This window comes from Hemitrygon akajei, chromosome 10 (assembly GCF_048418815.1).
Source record: "Hemitrygon akajei chromosome 10, sHemAka1.3, whole genome shotgun sequence".
Classification (NCBI taxonomy): domain Eukaryota; kingdom Metazoa; phylum Chordata; class Chondrichthyes; order Myliobatiformes; family Dasyatidae; genus Hemitrygon; species Hemitrygon akajei.
Window position 1 is genome coordinate 56,368,259 of NC_133133.1, and position 25,746 is coordinate 56,394,004.

Sequence of the window (25,746 nt, forward strand, 5' to 3'; positions counted from 1 at the left end):
GTAAAGGAAAACAAAAAAATGTTACTCTGTACCAGATGCAGCGCAAAAAAAAGGAAGTAAGATAAAGAACACCATAATAATTTTAAAAATACAATAAATATAAATATGTAAGAAAGCTTATATATAGATTGATTGTGTGTCCATAAAGTGACACTAGACACAGGAGTGTCTGTACATTAGGGAAATAATATTGGGCATGTGGAGGTGCTAATCAGTCTTACTGCTTGGGCTACTTTTGAGTCCGGTTTCCTGGCCTCTTTCCTGAAGGGAGTGGGACAAACAGTTCACAAGCAGGGTGGGTGGGATCTTTCATGTTACTGGCCCTTTTCTGGCACCTTTCTGTATACATGTCTTGGTGTCAGTGATGCGTTGGATTAAACTGCTAAATAGATAATATCTTGTAAATGTATTCTCTGCAGAAATGGAGATAGTTTGAAATTGGTACCTTTATCACTTTTTCAGGAAGATATTTGAGGATAATCTGCTACTTTCAATGTCATTTAGTCAGGCATGTTTTATCAGAAAATTGGTAAAAATTATTCAGTTCATACCTTTTTTTAAAAAAAGGTACCATTATCTGGTGCTTCCTTTCATTAAAAAACTAACTTAACAAGTTGCAAATTATTGACATAGCTTAATAGTAGTTTGAAAGTAATAGTGAACAATTAATAAAGTAGCAAAATGAAAAAAAAACTATTGAATTTGAATTGAAAATATACGTGGACTAAGATGTTAACTGTCCTGCGCTATCATCAGTGGGATCATCAGTTGATCTGCCACCTGTCCTCAGGAGTTTTGGCCCGCTTATGATCAAGACTCCCTCGAGGTGGTGGGCCAGCAGCGCTAAAGTACCACCTCCCACTGATGAGCTTAACAACTTGGCATCTGCCTCTATCAGAGTTGTTGGTCGCTTCCATCCAACAGATAGTCTACTCTTCAGGTATCTATGCAACTACTGAAGAGTTTACAAAAGATGGATACACTGTCCGACTATCTGCCCCTCTGGACGTACTTAGTACACACCCGTGATGATCCTGCCTCTGCTGCCTCAGCTACAGCCCTGCTGGTTGACTTGATCTCTCTTCTAGTAAAGCCAAGGTCACGCAGCCACTTCTGGAAAGTGAACGCAATAAAGCCACAGCACCCTACTTCGAATGGATCCATGAGACCTTCCACCCTCTGTCTCTGCACTCCTGATCTTAATTCTGCATACTTGGTTAACTTGCACTCATGGGCTTCCCTGGGGACTGAGAGTTCACCAATAACCACTTCTCTACTGGTGTCAGACCAGATGATTGTACCTGGACGCAATGTGGTGAAAGCTATTTGCTCTGGGAAACTGCCTTTCCCATCCATAGTACCCCAGATAGCAAGAAGTACAAGTAAATCACTGCTTTATTTAGAAGGGTTGTTTGGGTCCTTGGTAGGTAGGAGAGGTAAAAGGAGGTGGGGAAAATGATGCCAGAAGAGGAATGGTTGAATGGGATTGATTAGGAGATCTGGAAGTTATGAAGGGAATTCTTTCAAAATGTTAAAGAGAGCAGGGAGGGGAAGATATATTTGGTGCTGGAATCTTGTTTAGATCAATGGAATTTGCAAAGGATGATTCAGTAAATATGGAAGCTTGTGAATGGAAGATGACGACAAGGAATTCTATCCTTACTGTGTCCCAGAAGAGAGGGGATAAGAGCAAATGTTCAGCAAACGGTCAAGGGCTCTGTCATCTGCGGTAGAGGGGAAGCTGTGTTTCAGGAGGGAGGAGGAAATTCAGAAAGTCACATCAGAGCAAATCATTTGAGACAGAGGAACTGGGAGAATGAAAGGAGACAGGTTAGGAACTAGTACAGTCAAGTTAGCTATTGGTAACCTGTGACCTTATAATGGATGTTTGTCACGAGCCTTTCCTCACAGATGGAGGTGGAGAGATGCAGAAAGGGAAAAGAAGAGTCAGAACTGGACCTTGTGAAAGTAAGGGCAATGTAGAAGTGACAGCAGGGTAGAAAAGATTAAATCAAGCAAGGAAACAGTAAATTTAACAGGGTAACAGAAAGCTAACCAATGAGCATGGTTTGAGGATTTTGGCCAGGAGGTGGAGGCAGGCTTTGCAAGACTGGGAATCTCCAGGCAGTCCCCAGGCTACAAAAGCCCTGACTTACAAATCTCATCTTTACAAAAAAATTATCTGTGAATTTTTAACTATCTTTTTGTAACGTTGAGCTTCCCCAACTTTACAGCAGAGCTTTGCAGGTGAGTGTGAAGTGAATCAAGCGATTTAGAGTTGGTCAGTGTGGCCCTGTGGATCATGTTTTATGCCACGATACGCTTTGGCACCAGCGACATAGGTAGCAAAGGGAACGAGGTCCTGTGCAGTGAGTATAAGGAGTTAGGGAAGAGGATGAGGATCAGAACCTCCAAGGTAGTAATCTCTGGATTACTCCTAGTACCACGTGCTAGTCAGGGCAGGAATAGGATGATAGTACAGATGAATGAGTGGCTGAGGAAGTGGAGCCTGTGGCAGTGTTTGAGAGCTCTGAATCATTTGAATCTCTTCCGGGGAAGGTAAGACCTGTTCAAAAAGGATGGGTTACACCTGAATGTGAAGGGGGCCCATATTTTTGTGGGCATGTTTGCTAGAACTGTTGGGGAGGGTTTAAATTAAGTTGGCAGGGGAGTGGGAACCGGAGTGAGGATGGGGCAGTTGGCATATGAGTTGATGCAGTGTGTAGAGAGACTGTGAGGAAGGTCAGGGTAAAATTGCAGTCAGTGCAATGAGGCAAAGTGTAATATGGGAGCAAAATTGAAAAGGGTGATGAATACAGGACTGAAGATGGTATATTTGAATGCACACAGTATATGGAATAAGGTAGGTGATCTTCTAGCGCAGTTAGAGTTTGGCAGGTATGATGTGGCCATCGCTGAAGCATAGCTGAAGGATCATAGTTGGGAGCTTAACATCCAAGGATACACATTGTATCAAAAGGACAGACAGGCAAGCAGAGGGGTGGGGTAACTCTGTTGGTTAGAAATGAAACCTTATCCTTAGAAAAAGTGACATAGGATCAGAAGATGTAGAATCCTTGTGGGTAGAGTTAAGAAATGGCAAGGGTAAGAAGAGCCTGATGAGAGTTATTTACAGGCCTCTGAACAGTAGCCAGGATGTGCGATATAAATTTCAATGGGAAATAGAAGAGGCAAGGGGTGGGGGTAGATTGGGAAAATCAGGCTGGTGCTGAATCTCAAGGGAGTGAATTTGTTGGATGCCTACAAGCTAGGTCTGTAGAGCAGCTTGTGGTCCGGCCCATTAGGGGAAAGACTATTGCTGCGTAATGATCCAGACTTAAATAGGAGCTTAAAGTAAAGGAATCCTTGGGAGACAGTGATCATAATCTGATAGAATTCACCCTGCAGTTTGAGAGGGAGAGGTAAAGTCAGATGTAGCAGTATTAACAGCAAAGTAAAGGGAATTACAGAGGTACGAGAGAGGAGCTGGCCAAAAGGGATGATGGCAGAACAGGAATGTCTGGAATTTCTGTGGGCAATTCAGAAGGTGCAGGATAAATACCTCACAAAGATGAAAAATTCTAAAGAGAAGATTAGGCAACCATGCTGACAAGGGAAGTAAGAGAGGGCACATAATATAGCAAAAATTTGTGGGAAGTTAAGAGGATTGGGAGCTCTTAAAGACCAACAGAAGGCAACTAAAAAAAAAAATACCATGAGAAAAGATGTAAGCTAGCCAATAATGCCATTGAGGATATCAAAAGTGTTTTCGGATATATAAGGAGTAAAGGAGAGTCTAGAGCGGATATTGCACTGCTGGAAAATTACACTGGAGAGGCAGTAATAGGCAACAAAGAAATGGCAGGTGACATTAGCAGTATGCTAGAAACTCGAGTGTCAAGGGGCAAAAGTGAGTGGAGTTGCTATTACTAAGGAGGAGTGCTTGGGAAGCTGAAATGTCTGAAGGTAGATAAGTCACTTGGACTAGATGGACTACACCACAGAGTCCTTAGAGAGGTGGCTGAAGAGATTATAGAGGCATTAGATCTTTCAAGAATCACTAGATTCTGAATGGTTCTGGAGGACTAGAAAATTGCAAATGTCACTCCACTTTTCAAAAAGGGAGGGAGGCAGAAGAAAGGAAATGATTGGTCAGTTAGCCTAACTTCAGTGGTTGGGAAGATGCTGGAGTCCATTATTAAGGTTGAGGTTTTGGGATACTTGGAGGTGCATGATAAGGTAGGTCAAATTCAGCATGGCTTCCTTAAGGGGAAATCTTGCCTGGGATTGCAGAAATCACAACAGAATAGACAAAGGAGAGTCAGTAAATGTCATTTACTTTGACTTTCTGAAGGCCTTTGACAAGGCGCTGCACATGAGGCTGCTTAACAGGAGCCCATGGTATTACAGGAAAGATATTAGCATGGATAGATTGACTTATTGGCAGGACACAAAGAGTGAAAATAAAGGGAGCCTATTCTGATTGGCCTCTGGTGACTAGTGGTGTTCCATAGGGGTTCATATTTGTTCTGTTGCGTTTCCTGATTTTGATGGCAGAATTGATGGTTTTGTGGCCAAGTTTGCAGATAATACAAAGATTGGTGGAGGGCTAGATAGTGTTGAGGAAGCAGGGAGTCTAGAAGGACTTGGACAGATAGGGAGAATGGGCAAAATGACAGGTGGAATATAGTGTAGGGAACTGTATGGTCATGCACTTTGGTGGAAGGAACAATGGCGTGGACAATTTTCTGAACAGCGAGAGTATTCAAAAATCAGAGATGCAAAGAGACTTGGAATTTCTTGTGCAGGATTTTCTGAAGGATAACTTGCAGGATGAGTCAGTGCTGAGGAAGACAAATACAATGTTAGCAGTCATTTCAAGAGGACTAGAATATAAGAGAAAAGATGTGATGCTGAGGCTTTATATTGGTCAGATCACACTTGGAGTATTATGAATAGTTTTGGGCCTCTTATCTATAAAAAGATCTGCTGGCATTGGAGACTGTACAGAACAGGTTCACAAGAAAGATTCCAGGAACAAAAGGGTTAACATATGAGCGTTCGATGGCTTTATGCCTGTATTCATTGGAGTTTAGAAGAATGAGGGGAGATCTCAAAAAATCCTATTGAACATTGGAAGGCCTAGACAGAACGGATGTGGAGAAAATGTTTCCTATAGTGGGTGAGTAGAGGACCAGAGGGCTCCCCTCTAAATAGAAGGAAGCCTATTTTGAACAGAGATGAGAAGGAATTCCTTTAGCCAGCTGGTGGTGAATCTGGAATTCATTGCCACCGACAACTGTTGAAGCCAAGGCATTTTGTCTATTTAAAGCAGAGTTCTTGGTTCGTCAGGCATCAAAGGGTATGGAGAGAAGACAGGAGAATATAGGGTTGAAAGGGATGATAAATCAACCATGATGGAATGACGGAGTAGACTCGATGGGCTGAGTGGCCTAATTCTGCTCCTGTGCCTTATGGTCTGATGTTTTCAACTGGAATTAGTGGATTAAGCCATGGGTCTGTATGGGGATGCATTTGCCGGCTGCTGCAAGGTTTGCAGGTTATTTTCTGTCAGGTGTGAACGGGGCATTTCTGTGTGTCTCCTTTCCACAATTTCCCCACACACGCTGTTGCAACAACTGGGGTTTGCGAGGAGCTGGGTAGAGCAGAGAGCACTGAGAAGACTCAGTCGCTGAGGCTGCCTTGTGGCCACTCTGCCCGCGTCTGCTCACCTAGCTTTTGCTGCGATTCTTCCCATTGCTGTTTTTGTCCATTTCCACTCTACAAACAGTTCAGGTTACAAACATTTGCAAGAACAGAACTCCTTCATAATCAGGGGACTGCCTGTACCATGAATGAAGCTCTGGAGGGAAGAGTTATGAGGTCCATAGCTGTCTGGGAGACGAAGGCCTGATATTCGGAGGTGAGGATGTGACTGAGAACTGATGCTTCCCCCAACCAGCCGGTAACACTTCCTGCCAGTTAGCAATTTTTCGATCAAAACAAAATCTGCTGAAGGATCCCAGCCATTGACCAGCGTCTGTGAAGGGAATAGGATGTTTCAGGTGGAGGCCCTGCATCGAGATGCAGCAGGTAGGGTTTTTTTTGTTCCGGATGCCTGTCTCTGGATGGGCCAGTTTGACATTTGCTACTCCCGGCACTCGCTCCTCAAGCGGTGTTCACACTCGTGCCTCGATCAGGATTCACATCTGCCGCCAGGATTTTCACCTCACGGCAACAAAAATCAAGATTATCAAGTGCACTCGTATCGTGAATTACAGATCTGGTGAGATACAGGTACGATAAAATTAACTTGCTTTCAGCAGCATCTCAGGCAAATAGCTTGAGGTAAAAGTAGAGGTAAAAGTAAAGGTAAGATTGGTTTCTCCCCGCGCCTTGTGCATCAGGCGGCTTTAGTGTTCGCCTGTTTTCCGAGGCCGAGCAGAGTAGCAAACTCGATGGATGGAACCGCCGGGATTCGAACCCACCGCCACTTACTCCTAAATCTGGGTGCGGATACCACTACATAAACAACGTGGTTTGAAACAAGACACAAGATGGTGAAAAGATGACTGTGCAAACCAAAATCAGGAGTGAAAAAAATCCCACCACGATCAGAGACATGTAGGCAACAGGTTATTTCTCGCCAACTGCTCAGCGAGAGGCAGAGCCGGCTCCGTGACGTCTCTCTCGGTTACAGAGCAAGCTGGCGAATGAAGCCAAGGATGTCTCACCTCAGCCGGCTCGGTGGGAGGAGTTGGTTCCACTGGAGTGGATTTGGAGCAACTTTCGCCCCCGAGTGGCTGCTTGGCTTTGCTCAGCCTTACATATAAAAAAGTTTTCCAAGATTCGCTTCCGGAAGCAGCGGAAGAAAGTCAGAAATCTGAGCAGAAAGGATTAGATCTTCTTTGGAGAGGAGTTCGGGTGCACCCTATGTTTCAAAGTAAGTGAAATTTAAACTGAGGAATTGTGCAATCATAACTACTTGTCGCGGGTGAGATCCTCTTCCGATGCAGACGGTACTATGATTAATTTAGTCTGGACAGTGGCTGAAACGGATGTAAAGTGGACAATGTGGATTAATGATAATCCTTCCGAAGTAGAGGGCTTGTGGATTGTTATTTTTCACCATCCCCGTGAGTTCAGTGTGAGGTTCACGCCGGTCACCTTCATCACTTCTACATCCCGGCTCTGAGATTACTCAATGCTATGCTGTGATATTAACAATTTGATGTACGGACTTGCAATTTCCAAGATACATCAGTGGGAGTCAAAACCGCCCAGTTTACCTACATTTTATTCTAATGGGTAAATTTATTTATGTAGCATCGAAAACAGTGATCGTATTTTCAAGAATGCATCTTGCCGCCTTACTGATATACTCTGAAAGTGACGGAGTGTATGTTGTAACTTTCACCGGGAGATACGTGTGCTTACCTGTGTTAGGTAATGTCTGAAAACATTCATAAGGCGTTTGTAAAGCATAAGCAGGAAGAATTGCCAGTTTTTAAAGACTGAAATCGCTTTCGTACAAATGACAAAGCACGGGAATTGAAGGCCGTTGCTTGCAAAAATAAGTATATATAAAATTTTACTCAGCTATTATAGGTGAGATGATGGAAAAATTTATTTACATTTTTAATCATAATACACCATATAGTTTAACAGATTTTGTTGTGCCAGGTTAAAAAAAAAATGAAGTTTACTGGACAGTTGAACATTTGAATTACTTTAGAATGGGGCAAAATAAATGAACTTTGGAAAAGATGTGCCTTGGTGTTTTGCCAAGTTAACAAATATTCATTTGATATAAATAATACAAGTAACTTTTAACTAATTCATCAATGTATTTCAACTTGCATTTTAGGAAAGAGTTCTTTGTTGTGCTAACCATCCTGATGCCTTATAAAACAGGTTTGCATTTTGAACTCCAGCCAGTTAAAATTTGCTCCAAATTATGTGAGAATACTAAAATCTGTTAGAATTAAAGGGGATAATTTGGCTTGTGATGCCAATACTAATGTTTATATTGGAGTTACTAGTTCTAATCTTAACTCTAATTTGGTTTAATCCTCTTAGTGGTTTTATTTCACAATAGCTGTTAAAGTGAACCAGTGCACATCTAATATAATTTATGTCCATTAATTGTAATGATTGCATAGTTTTTCTAACAATTGTACTTTTCTCTTACTTGCTAATTAACTGACTGGGCTCAAACTTTCTTAATCTACTGTCTTTAACAAGCTATTTCTTGAAACCATCCATTTACTGAATTTCTTATTGAGAAGTGAGAAATGTATACTATACCCAAATCTGTTTTGTCTTTGTATTATTATGTAATTTCTATCATTCTGATAATATTCATCACACCCTTGCCAAGGCTTAATGTGAATTAACCAATGCCTTCACATGTTCTGTGACACCTCCTTGTTTCAATTTTCAACATGCAGAGAATAAAATATAGACTCTCAGCTGCCCCTTCAAGTTCATTTCAACTTGCAATTTCTACTTCGAACTTTTGTTTTTAACCTCACAGACACTTTGCTCCTTCCCTTCGGGAATCTCTCTTGTTTAATTTATCGTTAGCAATACTGCAACCTTGGCTAAAATCCTGCATTCATCACAATGGTTGGTTTGGCAGGTACAAGAAAAAATACGTCACATCAGCCAGTGCCAACTTGTTGAAAGGACTTGACGATGCAAAAATACAATAGAAAATAAGGCTGTATCCCTTCAACTGAATGCCAGAACTGGTTTCAGATTTAAGAAACACAGTTTCATTATATTTTTAATGCTAATCTGTATATCAATTACATGGCATTTGTATTTCAGCCCATTCTCTAAAACTGACCCATGAAAGTGTTTAAACTCCACGCAAGCTTCCTACCTTTATACCTATACTATTCAACCCTCCCCACATTTCTGTGTGGCCTTTCCCTTATTCCAGCACCAACCATCCCCTAGCATATCAGTACTGTTTGATCCATTCACTCTATGTGGCCACATGCTCTTCATTCACACCATTGTTCATGTAAGAAATTATATTTATTTTTCCAATTTGTCAAAATCTTATTTTTTTTCTACTAGGATGTGCATAAATTGTTTCTTTACATTTACCTTCCATAATTTTGAAAATTCTCATTTTGTCTCTCCGTCCAGAGGACAATAAAAACCTAGTGCTTAATTTTGGATTTTAGAAGCGTCCTTTAAAATTCACAGAAGTGTCTCAGCAATATTAACTTGTTTCATCACATACTGCTTGCTTGACCTTGCAGTGTTCTGATTGACTGTCGTGGTTAATGAGTTACTGTATACAGAAATAATTGCAATGACTTTGAAACAGTTTGGAATTCTCCAAGTCCAGAAACATTCTATACAATTACATGTTTTTATTTCTCTGCTTCAGGACTAATAGACTATTAGTGAGTGTAACAAACAATTTAGCTAATTGTGTTCTTTGCTTTCACATAATCTGAAAGTTATGTTGTTTAGAATTGCATTGGAATTGATCTTGGGTGCAGATTTCAATGCACAAAGATACCTAAACATTCATGAAACCTATGTGAGCAACTTTGTTTCTGCATCGGCCATACCGAGTGAGAATCAGGTCTATTATCACTGGCATATCTAGTAAAGTTTGTGTTGTGGCAGCCCAAATGTAACTTACTATAAGTTACAAGATTAAATGAGAGTGCCAAAGACAGATAATGAGGTAGCGTTCATGAACTTATCAGAAAGTTGAAGGCAGAGGGGGGAAAAGCTGTTCTTGACTGTGGACCTTCAGGCTCCCTGATGGTGGTAATGCTGAAGAGAACATGTCTCGGGTGGTGAGAGTCCTCAATGACAGATGCTGCCTTTTTGAAGTGCTTCTGTATACCTGCTCCCTGATGGTGGTAATGCTGAAGAGAACATGTCTCGGGTGGTGAGAGTCCTCAATGACAGATGCTGCCTTTTTGAAGTGCAGTCTTCGTGAGGCACAACTGCTTGAAGGTATCCTCAATGGTGGGGAGCGTTGTGCTTGTCATGGAACTGGCTGAGTCTACAACCCTCTGCAGCTTTTTGTGATCCTGGGCATTGGAGACTCGGATGACCATCGGTTAACATTATTACTTTCATACTTTTCTTTCAGAGCGTAGAAGCCATGATTCCCAACCACCACAACCACCTTGTGTCAGTGAGGTCAGAATTCTAAACCATAACAGTCTGGATTCATGTAAATCAATTACAAGAATGTAATATAGATTTAGAGTTCCAACCATTGCATAAATCATGAAAACAAATATCAACTGATATAAATTTGCCAATCAATCCCTATGATTAGGATAGAATCTTATTCTCTTTTGTATTCAGCGTTTATAAAACTAGTGATAAGTACTATGAGTACTAGACAGCATGCATTTAAAGTAAGAAGAGGTAAGGTGAAAGATGATGTACAGGGCAAGTTTTCTTTTACAAAGACAGTAGGTGCCCGGGGGAGAGGTGGTAACAAGAACCATTATGGTGTTTAAGACACCTTTAGACACACAAATCTACAGGGAATGGAGGAATATGGTCAGTTGTGGAGAGCGTCCTCTTCTTTGTGGTGGCGTGTTGGGGAGGAAGCATTAAGAAGAGGGACGCCTCACGTCTTAATAAGCTGGTAAGGAAGGCGGGCTCTGTCGTGGGCAAAGTACTGGAGAGTTTAACATCGGTAGCTGAGCGAAGGGCGCTGAGTAGGCTACGGTCAATTATGGAAAACTCTGAACATCCTCTACATAGCACCATCCAGAGACAGAGAAGCAGTTTCAGCGACAGGTTACTATCGATGCAATGCTCCTCAGACAGGATGAAGAGGTCAATACTCCCCAATGCCATTAGGCTTTACAATTCTACCGCCAGGACTTAAGAACTTTTTAAAGCTATTATTAATGCTTTTTGAGATGGTGATTTAGATGCATATCATATTTTTTTTTACTGAGTTAAGTATTGTATGTAATTAGTTTTGCTACAACAAGTGTATGGGACATTGGAAAAAAGTTGAATTTCCCCATGGGGATGAATAAAGTATCTATCTATCTATCTATCTATCTATCTATCTATCTAGGTGCAGGCAGAAGTAATTAGTTTAATTCAGCATTGTGGGACAAAGGGCCTTTTCCTGTGTGGTATTGTACTCTTCTACATTCTATTATTTAATAAAAAGGGAAATTTGCAAAAAATTTGCATAAATAAACAGAGGATTCGGATGAAGCTGACTGGATAAGTAAAATATAATAGTGTGGATCAAATAACTTGTTCTTGTGGTGTACTACTGTGATTTTGTCCAGATGTTCCAGCTAACAATGTTATTTGTCAAGAAAGTTTTTATCTTGTCTAGAGGGCTTAATTTGAACCATTTCCCCAATATCAATAGTTATGGAGTACATCTGTAACAGGACTTTTAAAGAACTGTATTTCCAACATGTCAGAAAAGATAATCTGAGGGGTTCTGTTCCAGCAGTTTATGAACATCACCCGAACCTTTAGGCTGATAGATAAATACAGACATCTGTTACTTCAGATTGTCTACTTGTATTATTTAAAAATGTGTTCACCTTTTTAAAGCTGTTATTTATGTGAGCTGTTGCATTTTGGCTAAGTTGTGTAAATAGCACTGAAGTTAAGACCTTGAGCTAAATACTTAAAGAGTGGAGAGTGGCAATGCAGCTAAGAGGAAGTTGTAGGAGGAATGTTAGTCAAATGTTAGTAGTGTGGTTTGTGTAACAGTAAACAAATGTTGAAAGTGCAGCTAACAGCAAATACGATAAGGTGGGTGAGGGTGAAAAATGGTACAGTTAATGGCTCTGTGTCCGAATTCCTGAGGTAATAGTAATAACATAAATCAATTGCTGGCTCAGAGATAAATGAGTTGATTCAATAATCATTAATATGTAAATACAAGGGGACCAAGGCATGCATTTGAATATTCCAGGGTATTTAACTTTTTAAAATACAGGCAGAATGGAATAAAAAACAAGGGGGTTGGGTGGGAACTGATAATAAGAATAAGGGATGCCATTAATATAGTACAAGTTGAGTACCCCTTATCTAAAAATGCTCGAGGCCGGATATCTGATTTTGGAATATATAATGAGATAGCTTGGGATCACCATCATTTCCAACTGAATTTATGTGCTACCAGTAAGCGGTCTTTGTCCTACACTTGTTCATCACACATACGTACTTAACAGTAAAAGGTATTACATACCAGTAATATAATGGAAGTGTAATGTGCACAGGGTAAGAAGCAGCACAGCAGCACCAGGAGAGAATACCTGAATCAGCTGTTGAACAACAACAAACGGCAGGCTTTCAGTCTCCACTTACCATGCTGTGTTTCAACTAAAAGGTTACAGGACACTGTGTTTGAATTTTTTTAGGGTTTCATGTAAGATATAAAAGAAACAGCATTGTAGACTGTTCTGTTGTAAGATTTTCATCAGTGACAATCTTTGCAAATTCATCAGTGAATTTCTCTGCTGCTTCGTGATCAGCAGCTGCTTTACCCTAAAAAAATTTAAATCTTTAAAAATTTAATGCCATGCCTTTTATTAAATTTCTGCAACCAGCCTGCTGAATATTCACGGTTACCTTCGATTTCCAGTTCATCGTGATAGATCTTTGCTTGTTTCATGATCAGCATTCCATTAAGCAGCATACGTTCGCTCTGATGCTGATGAATCCACTCTTTCAATACACAATCAAGATCTTCATTTTTTGCTTTATGCAGCATTTTTCAAATTTTCATTAACTTCTGTCCATTACATATGGAGGTCACAACATCTAGCGTGCAGAGACTTGTGCATTGCCTGGGAACCATCCCAGTGCCTTGTGGAATTTTCCATTTGTGACGTCATGTCAGTGCACAAAAAATTCCGTGGGTTTTCAGATTTTAGAGTTTTGGATACGGGGTACTCAACCTGTACTGAGAAAGGATCTTGGGTCAGAAGATCAGGAAGTAAAATAAGACTTGCCAGAGATTAGGAAAAGCAAGCAGTAGTAAACATTAATGGGTGTAGTCTCTTAGGCAGTTTCACTTGGGTTATGGATGACTTGTATGGAAGATAATTGTGCATGAATTCTTTTACTGTGGGGTGTTCCATTGTACACCAGCAACCATACAAGCTTGACAAAATGAGCTATTGATCCCGTGGCAAGGAGGCCCAAGCTGACTTGGAGAGCAGACTTTGCTGCAAAGACTTGTAAACCCTCATGCATGTGCACTAGTTGATGCAGTCTAACCACAAAAATCTGCATTGTGATTGTACGTGCACTTTGTGTCCCATCCTGACCAACATGTTCATAGGTCTGTGCCTTCTATGGTGCCTTTTAACTCAAGGAACCAGAGTCTCCCATGTTGTCTCTAAATTCCGAGATTTTTATCTCCCGTGCAACCACAAAACATCGGCTGCTATTCCCACACAGTCCTCAAACACTCAACACAGTCCTCGATCCTGATCCTGTACTCTGCTTCCTATAGTTTTCTCATAGTGTTCCTAAATCTATCAAAGCTAAGGGGTGCATCCAGTCCTAGAGCTGAGTGCATTTCAGAGGGAGGGCTGCATTTTGTTCAGTGCACTGGAAGAGTAGGAGGTAACTCTACAGGCGTTTGCTCAGGGCCCCTACCACCAGCTGCTGAATAGTCCCCCAACTGAGAAATAACGGTGGTTCCTAATGAAGGGAATGCGATAAATAAAGGGATATTAGTAGAGGCAGGGAGAATCAAATTGTAGATAAGTTGACAGAATTGTTCTTCGATCAAAATTATTTGAACCCACCAGGAAACAGACAGTTTTAGATCAGGTGATGTAATGAGGCAGAATTATTTATTGATCTCTGTTTAAAAAAAAAATCTTGAGGGAAGAATGATCATAGTGTGACAGAATTTCGCATTTGGCTTGAGAGTGATGAAACTAAGTCCACCGCAGTGGTGCAGCAGGTTCTGCTACTGCCTTCAGCTTCGGTGATCTGGGTTCAATGCTGATCTCTGTCACAAGTTGTCCCTTTGTGTAAGCTTTTCCTGGGGACTCTGGTTTCATTCCACATCCTACAGATGGGGTGTGGGGGGTGGGGGAAGGAGGAATTTGTTGTGTACGGTAAAGTATCCGTTGGTGGTAGAAGGAGGAGGTAGCATGGACGTAGAGCATAACTAAATTAGAATGGAGTATCAATGATAATGTAAGGGGTGGGACAGGCTGTCTGAGATCTTTACATAATGTAAAGAGACGGGTGAGGTAGAACAGGTTATACCTCATTGATGCAACTTCTTGGAGCTTTTGCTGAAAAGGCAACATGAAGTTGGGCAAGGCCATGATTCTGGTACTGTTTATAACTTCCGCTCTTTGGGCTTCTATTTGTTCATTTTTCTGTTTAGATTACTATGATCCCATTTTAATCATTCAGCACCTTTTTATAGTCTCTTAAAAGGTTAACGACAAATTCAAGCAGTTAAAAAAACAAAGCCGTTTTCTAACCATTCAAATATCTAACTTTTCTCTAGTGTGTCCTTGCTTTCGATACCCCAAGTTTAACTCTTCCTCTTCCACTTCATAAGGACAAGCAATTCTTGAGAAGCGATTTCCTGTCTTCCTGCTCATTGCCGAAATAACCTAAATAAGAACTAAATTTATACGATTGATGTAATGTGACAGAGTGGCTTCAGGGAAGTAGAATGCTGCTCAGATTCCGCCTCAGGTTTATTATCACTGATGTATGTCATGAAATTTGTTGTTTTGCCGCAGCAATACATTGTTGTTTAGCAATACGTAAATTGCTAAAAGTTAACATACGACTATAAAAATCAATCACGCAAGCAGAGAGCATAATAATGAGGGAGTGTTCATAGGTTCAGTGACCATTGGCGGAGGGGATGGAGCTGTTCTGAAAATGTAGAGCGTGGGTCTTCAGGCTCCTGTAGCTCCTCCGTGATGGTGGTAATGAGAAGAGGGCATGTCCTGGATGATGAATGTCCTTGAGGCATCACTTTTTGTAAATATCGTTAATGTTGGGAGGTCAGGGAATCTCACGGCCTCCCTGATGACTGCATCTGTGGGAAGTACATCACTGTAGGTCCTGACAGATCAGGTCAGGGAGCTGGAGGCTGAGGATATAGTAGGTGAGAGTTTTTAGTGAGGTGGTCACACCTCAGAAGCAAACTGCAGGGAAAGTAAGGGGACTAAGCAGACAGTGCAGGATTCCTCTGTCGCCATTCACCTCAATAGCAGGTATACCTCTTTGGATACTCTTGCGGGGAAATACCCTTTCAAAAGCCAGCAGCAATAGCTTGGTTAGTGGCACCGTGCCTGCGTCTCAATAGCAAGGTGCACAGGTAGAAGTTTCTGTGGCTATAATTGAGTCTCCAGAATGGCTTATTACCTCCCAGGGTCAAGGATGCCTCTCGGTGGGTAAAGAAAATTCTGAGAAAGGAGTATGAACGTCTGGAGGTACCAATGATATAGTCAAGGCAGCCTGGAGGTCCTGCAAGCGGATTTCAGGGAGCAAGGTAGAAAGTTCGGAAATGGGACTTGCATGGTTGTAATCTCAGGATTACTACCCTTGCCGTGTGTTAGTGAGGTGGAGGTGAGAAATAGATACACAGTTCAATACACGGCCAAGGAGCCGGTGCAGGAGGGAGGGCTTCAGATTTCAGAATCATCAGGCAAAGCAGTTAGGAGTGAAACTACAGAAAAAGATTCTTAACTTAGTCACAAAAAAGGTCAGAATAGTTAATTTGAGTTTTGAGTTTAGTTTGTTTACATGAACATTATAACGCCAGCAGAAATATTTTGTTTGGCAACATGGTAAGTCATGACAAATTAATTTGTAGGTATTTACAGTGTTGATTTTATGTGATGGATACACACAATGTTCTGAGTTCCTTCTTCCCTCAAAGCATATTTGTTGATAAATTGACAGCAGCCTGTTGGCTGTTTAAGGACATACTTAACTCTCTACACAGGAAATGTAAAGGCTCTTGTCGTCAAAGGAAGGAAAGACAGCAGTTATAAATCTTATCATTCATATTTTAAATCCTGTGAGTCTTGTTAGGTACTTTTATCATCATTGTTGATATCTATGGGTTGTTTTGATTTTAGTTGACAAGTTTGAGGTAATGCTAAAGCACATCAACACCTTAAAAAATATGAAAAGAGGTATAGCTTTGTCTCAGTCTCCGAATAAAGAGAAGGCTTCTTGGAACTGGCTGATGAGAAATCTATTTCATTCAGACGGGTGAAAATCTTTGGAACTCTCCACCTCAGAAGGTTGTGGAAGCTCATTTGTTGTGTTCTACCAAAACAGAGATCAATGGATTTCTGTGTATTGAGTAAATCAGGGAGTCTGTGTTGGTGCAGGAAAATAACACTCAGATGCCCTTAAAAGGCAGGGCAGGCACTAAGGATGGGGTGCTTCAGGTCATTTTTCTAGTTCAATCACTCTTTGGCAAATATATTGCCTCCTACAGTACTAGATGTAGTCTGTTCTGAGATGACTGAATTATACTGGGCAGATCTGTATTTGTTTTCATTGTTGCTGGAGTTATTTAGTGTGTCTTCAGTCTTGACAGCCACTTGTCCTGTGGATGTGCGGTGAGGTTAAATTTGGACTTGCCCTCAAATACGTCACATAAAAAACTAACTTCTCACAGTCAACAAACTATTATTTTCTGCCCAAGTTTATACCTGAAAAATTGAGCATATCGGAGAGCTCAAATTGAATTGAGTGTCTGTAGAACTAGATAGAATAGAATGGAAAAAAACCCAGAATTTTTATTTAATTCTAGTCATTCTTTATTTTGGCTGAGCCAGTCTCAATTTTGGGATTGCATAGGATGTTATTTTGGATTAAGGCATTTAACAGTAGCGGTCTGCTCCAGTGTTCATTAGTAACAAGTGATTTATAAAGATCAAGGAATATTTTATTTCTAAAGCTAGCAAACAACATAGTTTGAAAATAAGTTTCTTATTTTAGTGGCCTATTCAGGCCAAGTGAAAGCCTGGCAGATCTTCCTAGGTTGAAGTCTCACGTTAATATCATTGTTCAGATTTTCATAGTGTATGACCAGTTGATTGTAGAGATAATCAATAATATAAACATCCATCTTGAGATGAAAAGGTCATCAAGTGACACTGCATCATTTTGCAAAGGAATTTGTGTTTAAGAATATACCTTGTGAGATTTCAGTTAAGTAACTGGATTGTAATTACAGAGCAGAAAAACTTGGGATCCATCATCCATTGCAGACTAATCCTATATCAACCGGATTTTGTCTCCATCTTTTTCTTTCTCTCTATCTTAAACCCACTCCCCCACATCATATAAAATCTGTGATGTTTAGTTGTATAACTTGCCTATTTTATTTGTAGATATTTAACATGTTGCACTGAAATATACAGATCAGTAATTGTGAGATCGCAGTTTAGGGATCTGTCTTATTGCATTAAAGGAGCTCCATAAATGCCTGTTACAGTCATTATTGTGATTTGCCTTCCAGGTGGAACAGGCAGAGCTGGATTATTTGGACTAATGCTTTAATTCTCAAGTAATCATTCATTTCCTTTCAATTGACCTTGTATCTATAGATTCCTGTGTAGGTAAGTTTATTTTTCGTTATCTCAATTCATGTTAAGGCTTTGATTATAAATTTCCGTAAAAGATGGAAGCAGCGTTTCCAATCTAGTCGGTCAATTCCATTAAATGCCTCCATTGCGTCACGTGTTACCATCTCATCTCATCACTGCAATTAATATTAGCCTTGTTTATCTATCTATCACTAGATACACAGGGTGAGCCAGTGAGCTGCATACCCAGCAGCTCACCTATTTAACACTAGCCTCATCACAGGGCAATTTATAATGACCAATTAACCTACTAACTGGTACATCTTTGGAATGTGGGACGAAACTGGAGCACCTGGTGGAAATCCATGCGGTCACACAGAGGAGCGTTCAAACTCTTTATAGATGGCGCCTGAATTGGACTGTAATGCCCTGAGCTGCAATAGCATCTTGCTAGCCGCTACACTACGTGGTACCCAAGTTTCTCAAATCTCATAATGTCCAGTCCACATTGACCCTGATCAGTCCTTCATCAACTTGCATCATGATTTTTTTTGTTGATTACCACAATCCACCTATATAATGCCATGTCCAAATTTAAGCATAATAGTTCAGGTTGACTACGCAGTTTAGTGTCTTTGATCTTCTCCAAATAAAGTCCCTGATGATGGATTGTAGCAAATTTCCCACCAGCTACTTGCCAGTTCTCACTAGCCACAGACAAGGTCCCAGAGGATTGGCGAGTAGCTAATGTTGTCCCATTGTTCAAGAAGGGAATGAGGGATAATCCTGGAGACTATGGACTGGTGTCTCCTTCAGTGGTAGGGAAATTCCCAAAGATAATTTGAAGGATAGTTTTGTGTATTTCAATAATATTTTAGTTGTGTGTGTGTGTGTGTGTGTGTGTGTGTGTGTGTGTGTGTGTGTGTGTGTGTGTGTGTGTGTGTGTGTGTGTGTGTGTGTGTGTGTGTGTGTGTGTGTGTGTGTGTGTGTGTGTGTGTGTGTGTGTGTGTATAGAAGCATTCTTGATGTATAAACAATTCATTATGGGTTATATGTATAAATGTAAAATATGAAGTTACACCCGTATTTTTGGACTAATTCTTTGAATTAATGTTTTGAAGTTACTAAACATAACAGGTAGGGATTATGAACATCTGAAAAACCAGGGCCTGGTTGAGAACAATCACCATAGCCTTGTGCAGGACAGGTTAACTGGTACTAAATTGATTGAGTCATTGTTGAAAGTGGAGCTGTGTCTGTTCTCTATGTGGATTTTACTAACGTGTTTACCAAGATCCTTCTTGGGAGGCTCATCCAAAAAATTATGATGCATGGGATCCACTGTGAATTTGCAGTTTGGTTTCAGAATTGGCTTGTCCATAGACGACAAAGGGTAGTTGTCGATGGGGGCTGATTCTGGCCGGAGGTCTGCAATTTTGTGGTGTTCCACAGGGATGTGAACTGGGGTCTCTGCTAGTTGTTACATTTATAAATGATCTGGATGAAAACGTACAAGGGTAGGTTAGTAAGTTTGCAGATGAAAGAAAATTGGTGGTGGTGTGGGTAATATAGAAGTCAAGAGAAGTATACAGTGGGATATAGTACAGTTGGAGACATGGGCAGAGAAATAGCAGATGGAGCTCAACCCAGCCAAATGTGAAGCGTTGTACTTTGGGAAATCAGATGTGAAGAGGCAGTACACTGTTAATGCCAAGATCCTTTACAGTGTTGATATGCACAGAGATTGTAGGGTCCAAGTCCATTAACTCCCTGAAAGTGGCTACACAGGTTGATAGAGTTCAGGAGCCGTGAAGTTGTGCTACAGTTTTGCAAAACTAGTTAGGCTGCAATTGGAGTTCTGTATTCAGTTGTTGCTATTGGAAGGATGTGGATGGAGAATTGGGAGAGGGTGTGGAAGAGGTTTACTATAAGGAAAGCATGGAGAAACTGGATTATTAATTTTTCTTTATTTGGAGATACAGCATGGACCAGGTCTACCAGCCCAATGAGCAACCCACCTATTTAACCCAAGCCCAATCACAGGACAATTTACAATGACTGCTTAGCCTAATAACCTGTACTTCATTGGACTCTGGGAGGAAACCAGAGCACCTGGAGGAAACCCACACAGTCACAGGGAGAACGTACAAAGCCTTGTCTATTACCAGAAGGCAGGTACAGTATTTAAGGTGAGAGGGAGCAAGTTCAACGTAAATGTGCAGGGAAAGTATTTTTCTAGAGGTGGTAGGTGCCTCAAATTTGCTGCCAAGAGTGGTGATGGAGACAAATATGACAGAGGTGTACAAGAGGCTCTTAGGCACATGAATGTTCAGAAAATTGAGGGTAGGGACATTGTGTAGGCAGAAGGGATTAGTTTAGTTGGACATTTGATTACTAATTTAATTATTTTGGCACAATGTTATGGACTGAAGGGCCTGTTCTGTGCTGTACTGATCTATGTTCTCTGATATTCAAGGTAACTGATGGCCTTGTCAGATTGGATGCTGACCAAAGTACCTATTTGAAAAAAAATGACAGTACAGATACACTATAGGTACTAGTTCTGTCTCTTGGATGTCTTAGGGAATCATACTATAATTATAGAGCTCAGTGAATAGTATAATTACATTTCCAAAAGATCAATGACAAGATTTTGTAAGAGACTCAATTATTTATGGGAACTGAATTTCCACAGGGATCTGCCTGTTACACGTTAAACTTAAGCAGGAAGTCTAGAAAAGCAGCTGCAGCTTGTGCTGTGGCATTTCGTTCAGCTTCAGCAGCTTGTGCATCAAGATAATGACAAAAATCACGTGAAACCTCGTAAAATGTATTATAGAGTCTTTCTGAGTCTTGTTTTACCACCTTGTTAAATCATGATTAGCATGTACTTTAACTCCATCTCCACATCTTTAAAATCCATCTTTTACAGTCTGAGATCCATAAAGTGAGTTGGAAATAATTTAATATGTAAAGAAGTAGTAGTACCTGGAATTTAACACGTGTTAACTTCACAATGATGAGGCAAAACAAAGTAATAAAATAAGTAAGTGAGAGGGTTAAAGAAACTTTGATGATCGATCAGATATTGCATACAAAATGTCCAAACACTGTGGAGCTCTGGAGAACAAGATAACTCAAGTGCTGAAATATTTGGCCAAAACAGATGAGAACTTGTCAAAGGAAATTCTGCTTGTACAATACGCTACTCAGGCAACTTTGTTCTGAACAAACATTCCTTGGGTGGAATCCAAAATGGATTATTAGGCGAATATATAAACAAAGGAACATAAGAAATAGCAACATGAGAAAACTGCTTTATGTCTACCTGCCATTCATTCAATGTTGTGCCTTAATTTAAGCTCCATTTTCCTGTACAACTTCCATATCACTTGATTCCTTGAATATATAAATACATCCATCTCCGGTTCTAAAAATGATTAATTATAAAACTGAAGAAATTTTTCCTCCCCTAAGTTCCAAGAGGCCTACCCTTCTTCAGATACTGTGACCTGTGAGGTGGCACTTTCTATAGGAAGCTAATGAATTTCCTTCCATTAGTGTAAAAGAAGGGTGGAAGTCTCTCTGCCAGTATTTTTTCTCAGTGCTTGATATAGGCTGTGGTCCAAACACAACAAAAACATTCCTAGTCATTAAGACACAAGGGACAACTTTAAACCCAGAAGCATTCCCAAGGCAGCAACCCAGAACATTGGAATTTGAAAGCCTTAAATTTCTACAGTCTTTTGTTTCTGTAAATCAGGGGTGTCAAACTCATTTTAGGTCACGGGCCGGATTGAGCAAAATGCAGCTTCATGCGGGCCGGATCAGTCGGACGCGTGCAAACACAGCTTTCGTTGCCTCCGTTTTTTCAGCCTGTTCTCATGTGTCTCAGTCTCTGCTATAACTACAAAGTGTTTCACTTTACAAATTCCGTTTCTTATGAAGAAGACTGCCGAGCAAGACTGCCGAATAAACACTAAAAACCCTGAAAACCTGGTACCTGAATAAACTCAGCATTAGCCATATCATACACCATAGGCGCTTCGATTACTGGGGCCAGCTTTAATAGTAATTAGATATTATCTCGCGGGCCAAAGATAATTCCACCGCGGGCCGGATTTGGCCCGCGGGCCTTGAGTTTGACATATATGCTCTAAATGAAATGGAACCAGGATACATGTTAAGAAATGATAGGAGCAAAAAAGGCAGATGCCTTGTAATAAATTTAAAAATTGAGCCCAAAATATTGATACTATTACAAAGAAGCTTTTATTTCATTGAGTGTTGGAGGAGATTTGGTATGTCACCAAAAACTCTAGTAAATTGCTACACATGTACCACGGGGAGCATTTTAACTGGTGGTTTGCAGTCTGGTATGGAGGGGCCACTACACAGGATCAGAAAAAAGATGCAGAAAGTTGTAAACTCAGCCAGCTTCATCATGGGCACTAGCTTCACAAGCTTCGAGGGCATCTTCAGAAGGCAATGCCTCAAAAAGGCGGCATCCATCGTTAAGGACCCCATCACCCAGGACACACCCTCTTCTCATTGCTGCCATCAAGGAGGAGGTACAGAAGCCTGAAAACACACTCAAGGTTTCAGGAACAGCTTCTTTCCCTCTGTCATCAGATTTCTGAATGGACAATGAACACACGTATGTGACCTCACTAATATATTTCATTTTTTTGCTCTCTTTTTGTATTATTTATTTGATTTCATTTACACATGAGATATTGGTGGGGATGAGAACTGGAGTGAAAGGGCTGAGGGTAGTGATGTTGGTTTACAAGCAGAGGTGAGACTGCCAGGAAGGACAGGCAGGTGATGGGGCAAAATTGCAGTCAGTGGGATGGGTTGCAGGTGTAAAAGGGGGACAAAATTCAAAAGGGTAACAAATACAGGACTTATGTATTTGAAAGCACACAGTATACGAAGTATGGTGGATGATCTTGTAGCACGATTAGAGATAGGCAGGTATGACTTTGTAGGTATCACAGAGTCATGGCTGAAAGACGATTATAGTTGGGAGCTTAATATCCAAGGATATACAATCTATCGAAAGGACAGGCAGATAGGCAAAGGAGGAGGAGTGGCTCTGCTGGTTAAAAAAATTAAATTAGATATTTAGAAAGAAGTGACGTAGGATTGAAAGATGTAGAATCCTTGTGGGTAGAGTTAAGAAACTGCAAGGGTAGGAAGACCCTGATGGTAGTTATTTACAGGTATCTGAACAGTAGCCAGGATGTGGTCTACAAATTACAGCGGGTGATAGAAAAAGCATGTCAAAAAGGTAATGTTACATTACTCATGGGGATTTCAATACACAAATAGATTGGGAAAATCAATTTGATTCTGGATCCCAAAAGAGAGAATTTGTGGACTGCCTCCAAGATGGCTTTTTAGAGTAGCTTGTGGTTGAGCCCACTAGGGGATCAACAATTCTGGATTGGGTGTAATGAACCAGATTTGATTTGTGAGCTTAAGATAAAGGAATGATTAGGAAACAGTGATCATAATATGATAGAATTCACCGTGCAATTTGAGATGAAGAAGCTAAAGTCAGATGTACCAGTATTACACTGAAGGAAAGGGAATTACAGAAACATGTGAGAGGAGCTGGCCAAAGTTGATTGGAAGGGGGTATTAGCAGGGAAGACGGCAGAGCAGCATGGCTGTGGTTTCTGGGAACAATTCAGAGCACAAGATAAATACATCCCAAAGAAGAGTAAGTATTCTAAAGGTCGGATGACACAACCGTGATTGACAAGGGAAGTCAAAGCCAACATAAAAGCAAAAGAGAGGGCACATAATAGACCAATAATTAGTGGGAAGTTAGAGGATTGGGTAATTTTTAAAAACCAACAGAAGGCAACTACAGCAAGTGTATGGGACATTGGAAAAAAAAGTTGAATTTCCCCATGGGGATGAATAAAGTATCTATCTATCTATCTATCTATCTAAAAAATCATAAAGGGGAAAAGATGAAATATAAAGGTAAACTAGCCAATAATATCAAAAATGGAATCAAAACTTTCTTCAGAAATATAAAGAGTAGAAGAGAGGTGAGAGTAGATATTAACTGCTGGAAATGATGCTGGAGAGATGGTAACTGGGAACAAGGAAATAGCGGATGAACTGAATAAGTATTTTGCTTCAGTCTTCATTGTGGAAGACACTAGCAGTATGCCAGAAGTTTGGGAATGTCAAGGGGCGGAAGTGAGTGCCATTGCTATTACTAGGGATATGGTGCTTGGGAAACTGAAAGGTCTGAAGATAGATAAATTACCTGGACCAAGTGGGTTCTGAAAGAGATAGCTGAAGAGATTGTGGAAGCATCAGTAATGATCTTTCAAGAATCAATAGATTCTGGCATGGTTCCGGAGGACTGGAGATTTGTGAAGTCACTCCACTCTTCAAGAAGGGAGGGAGGCAGAATAAAGGAAATTATAGGCTAGTTATCCTGAACTCAGTGGTTGGGAAAATGTTGGACATGATTGTTAGGATGTGGTTTCGGGGTACTTGGAGGCACATGATAAAATAGGCCAAAGTCAGCATGATTTCTTTGAGAGGAAATCTTGCCTGACAGATCTGTTGGAATTCTTTGGAGAAATAACAAACAGGATAGACAAAGGAGAATGTTGTGTATTTGGAATTTCAGAAGGCTTTTGACTGCACATAAGGCTGCTAAGCAAGATAAGAGCCCAGGGTTTTACAGGAAAGATACTAGTATGGATAGAGCATTGAAATTCCTGGAATTTAGAAGAATGGGGGGGGGGGGGGGGGGAAATCTCATTGAAACTTACCCAATGCTGAAAGGCCTAAATAGAGTGGATGTGAAGAGGATATTTCCTTTGGCAGAGGAGTCTAAGACTAGAAGGCACAGCCTCGAAATAGAGGAACGTCCACTTAGAACAGAGATGGAGAGGAATTTCTTTAGTCAGAGGCTGGTGAATCTGTAGAATTTGTTGCCACGGGCAGCTATGGATGCCAGGTCACTGGGTGCATTTAATGCGGAGATTGATAGGTTCTTGATTAGTCAGGGCATGAAAGGTTATGGGGAGAAGGCAGGACAGTGGGGTTCAGAGGAAATGGATCAGCCATGATGAGATGGTAGAGCAGACTCGATAGACCAAATGGCCCAATTCTACTCCAATGTCCTATGGTTATGGTTGATTTTTCTCTCTGCATGCATGTTTCTATAGTTTGTCTATACCTTATTGTATTTCAGTATCATTTATTTTGTTCTGTTGTGAATTATTTCCTTTACTTCTTTCTGTGGTTATGCAAGAGTATCTGTAACTTTCATAATAGTAGAAAAAAATATCAGTGGGATCATGACTGATGGAGCGAAACACTACTTTTCCAATTAAACAAAAAATAGCTACAATTTAATAAATGAATGTCTTCAATCACATAATGGATATTGTCCTTACCCCCAGTTTTTTAGTAACATGCAAAAGTGAAATTTATCTGTTTTGGGAAACTTATGTTATTCAATCCTCCATTATATCCATAATGCTGCAGTTTGGATATTGCAGTTTCCTTCTCTCACTGGACAAAGAAAAAAGCTAAGCTAGCTTTGATTGATGGCAGAGTTGTGACACATAGACAAGAAAGCATTGATTGTTGCCAGAATGCTGGTGCGAAGTTGAAAGCATTGGCTCTGTGACAATAAGTGAAGATATTTCTTCAAACGGGAAAGAAATGCAGCAAATCCAGGAAATTTGTGGTGAGGAGCTGGTGCTATCTGGCCTGATTATGTGCAGTTTTTTTTTGTTTAGTGCAAGTAATTTCCTGTTCTCTGGTAACATTTTATTCTTGAAATTTTGTTTTTAACTATTCCACAAAGATCCTGTCCATTCTTAATTCAGGTTGAGCTGTAAACTGCTGACCCCTTGAGTCCTGACACGTGATCTGGTTTTGAGGATCATTTAGGGAATTTGAGCATTAGTACCAAGACCAGCAATCATTGTCTGACCCTAACTGCCCTTGAGATGATGGCGGTGAGCCACCTTCTTGAACCATTGCGGTCTTTTTGGTGAAGGTTCTCCTAGCAATAATGAGGGAACTTCAGTATAGTTCCAAATCAAGCTGATGTGTTGGTTGGAGAATAACCTACAGGTGGTAGTATTTATATTTGCCCGTGGCCCTTGTTCCTCAGATTAAG

The 25,746-nt window shown here is 40.6% G+C and overlaps 1 protein-coding gene across 4 annotated transcripts in view; it reads left to right on the forward strand.

Moving 5' to 3' along the window:
• The first annotated feature begins 6,772 nt into the window (after positions 1-6,772).
• sytl4 (synaptotagmin-like 4) overlaps positions 6,773-25,746 on the forward strand; it is a 73,110-nt gene continuing 54,136 nt past the window's right edge. For 2 of the 4 annotated variants that reach the window (XM_073058345.1, XM_073058343.1), the window contains exon 1: positions 6,773-6,943. The gene's annotated coding sequence lies outside the window, so the exon portion shown is untranslated. Of the gene's footprint in view, positions 6,944-7,896; positions 7,915-17,509; positions 17,610-25,746 lie in introns of those variants that run through there. The other 2 variants (XM_073058344.1, XM_073058346.1) reach the window with 2 other exon arrangements.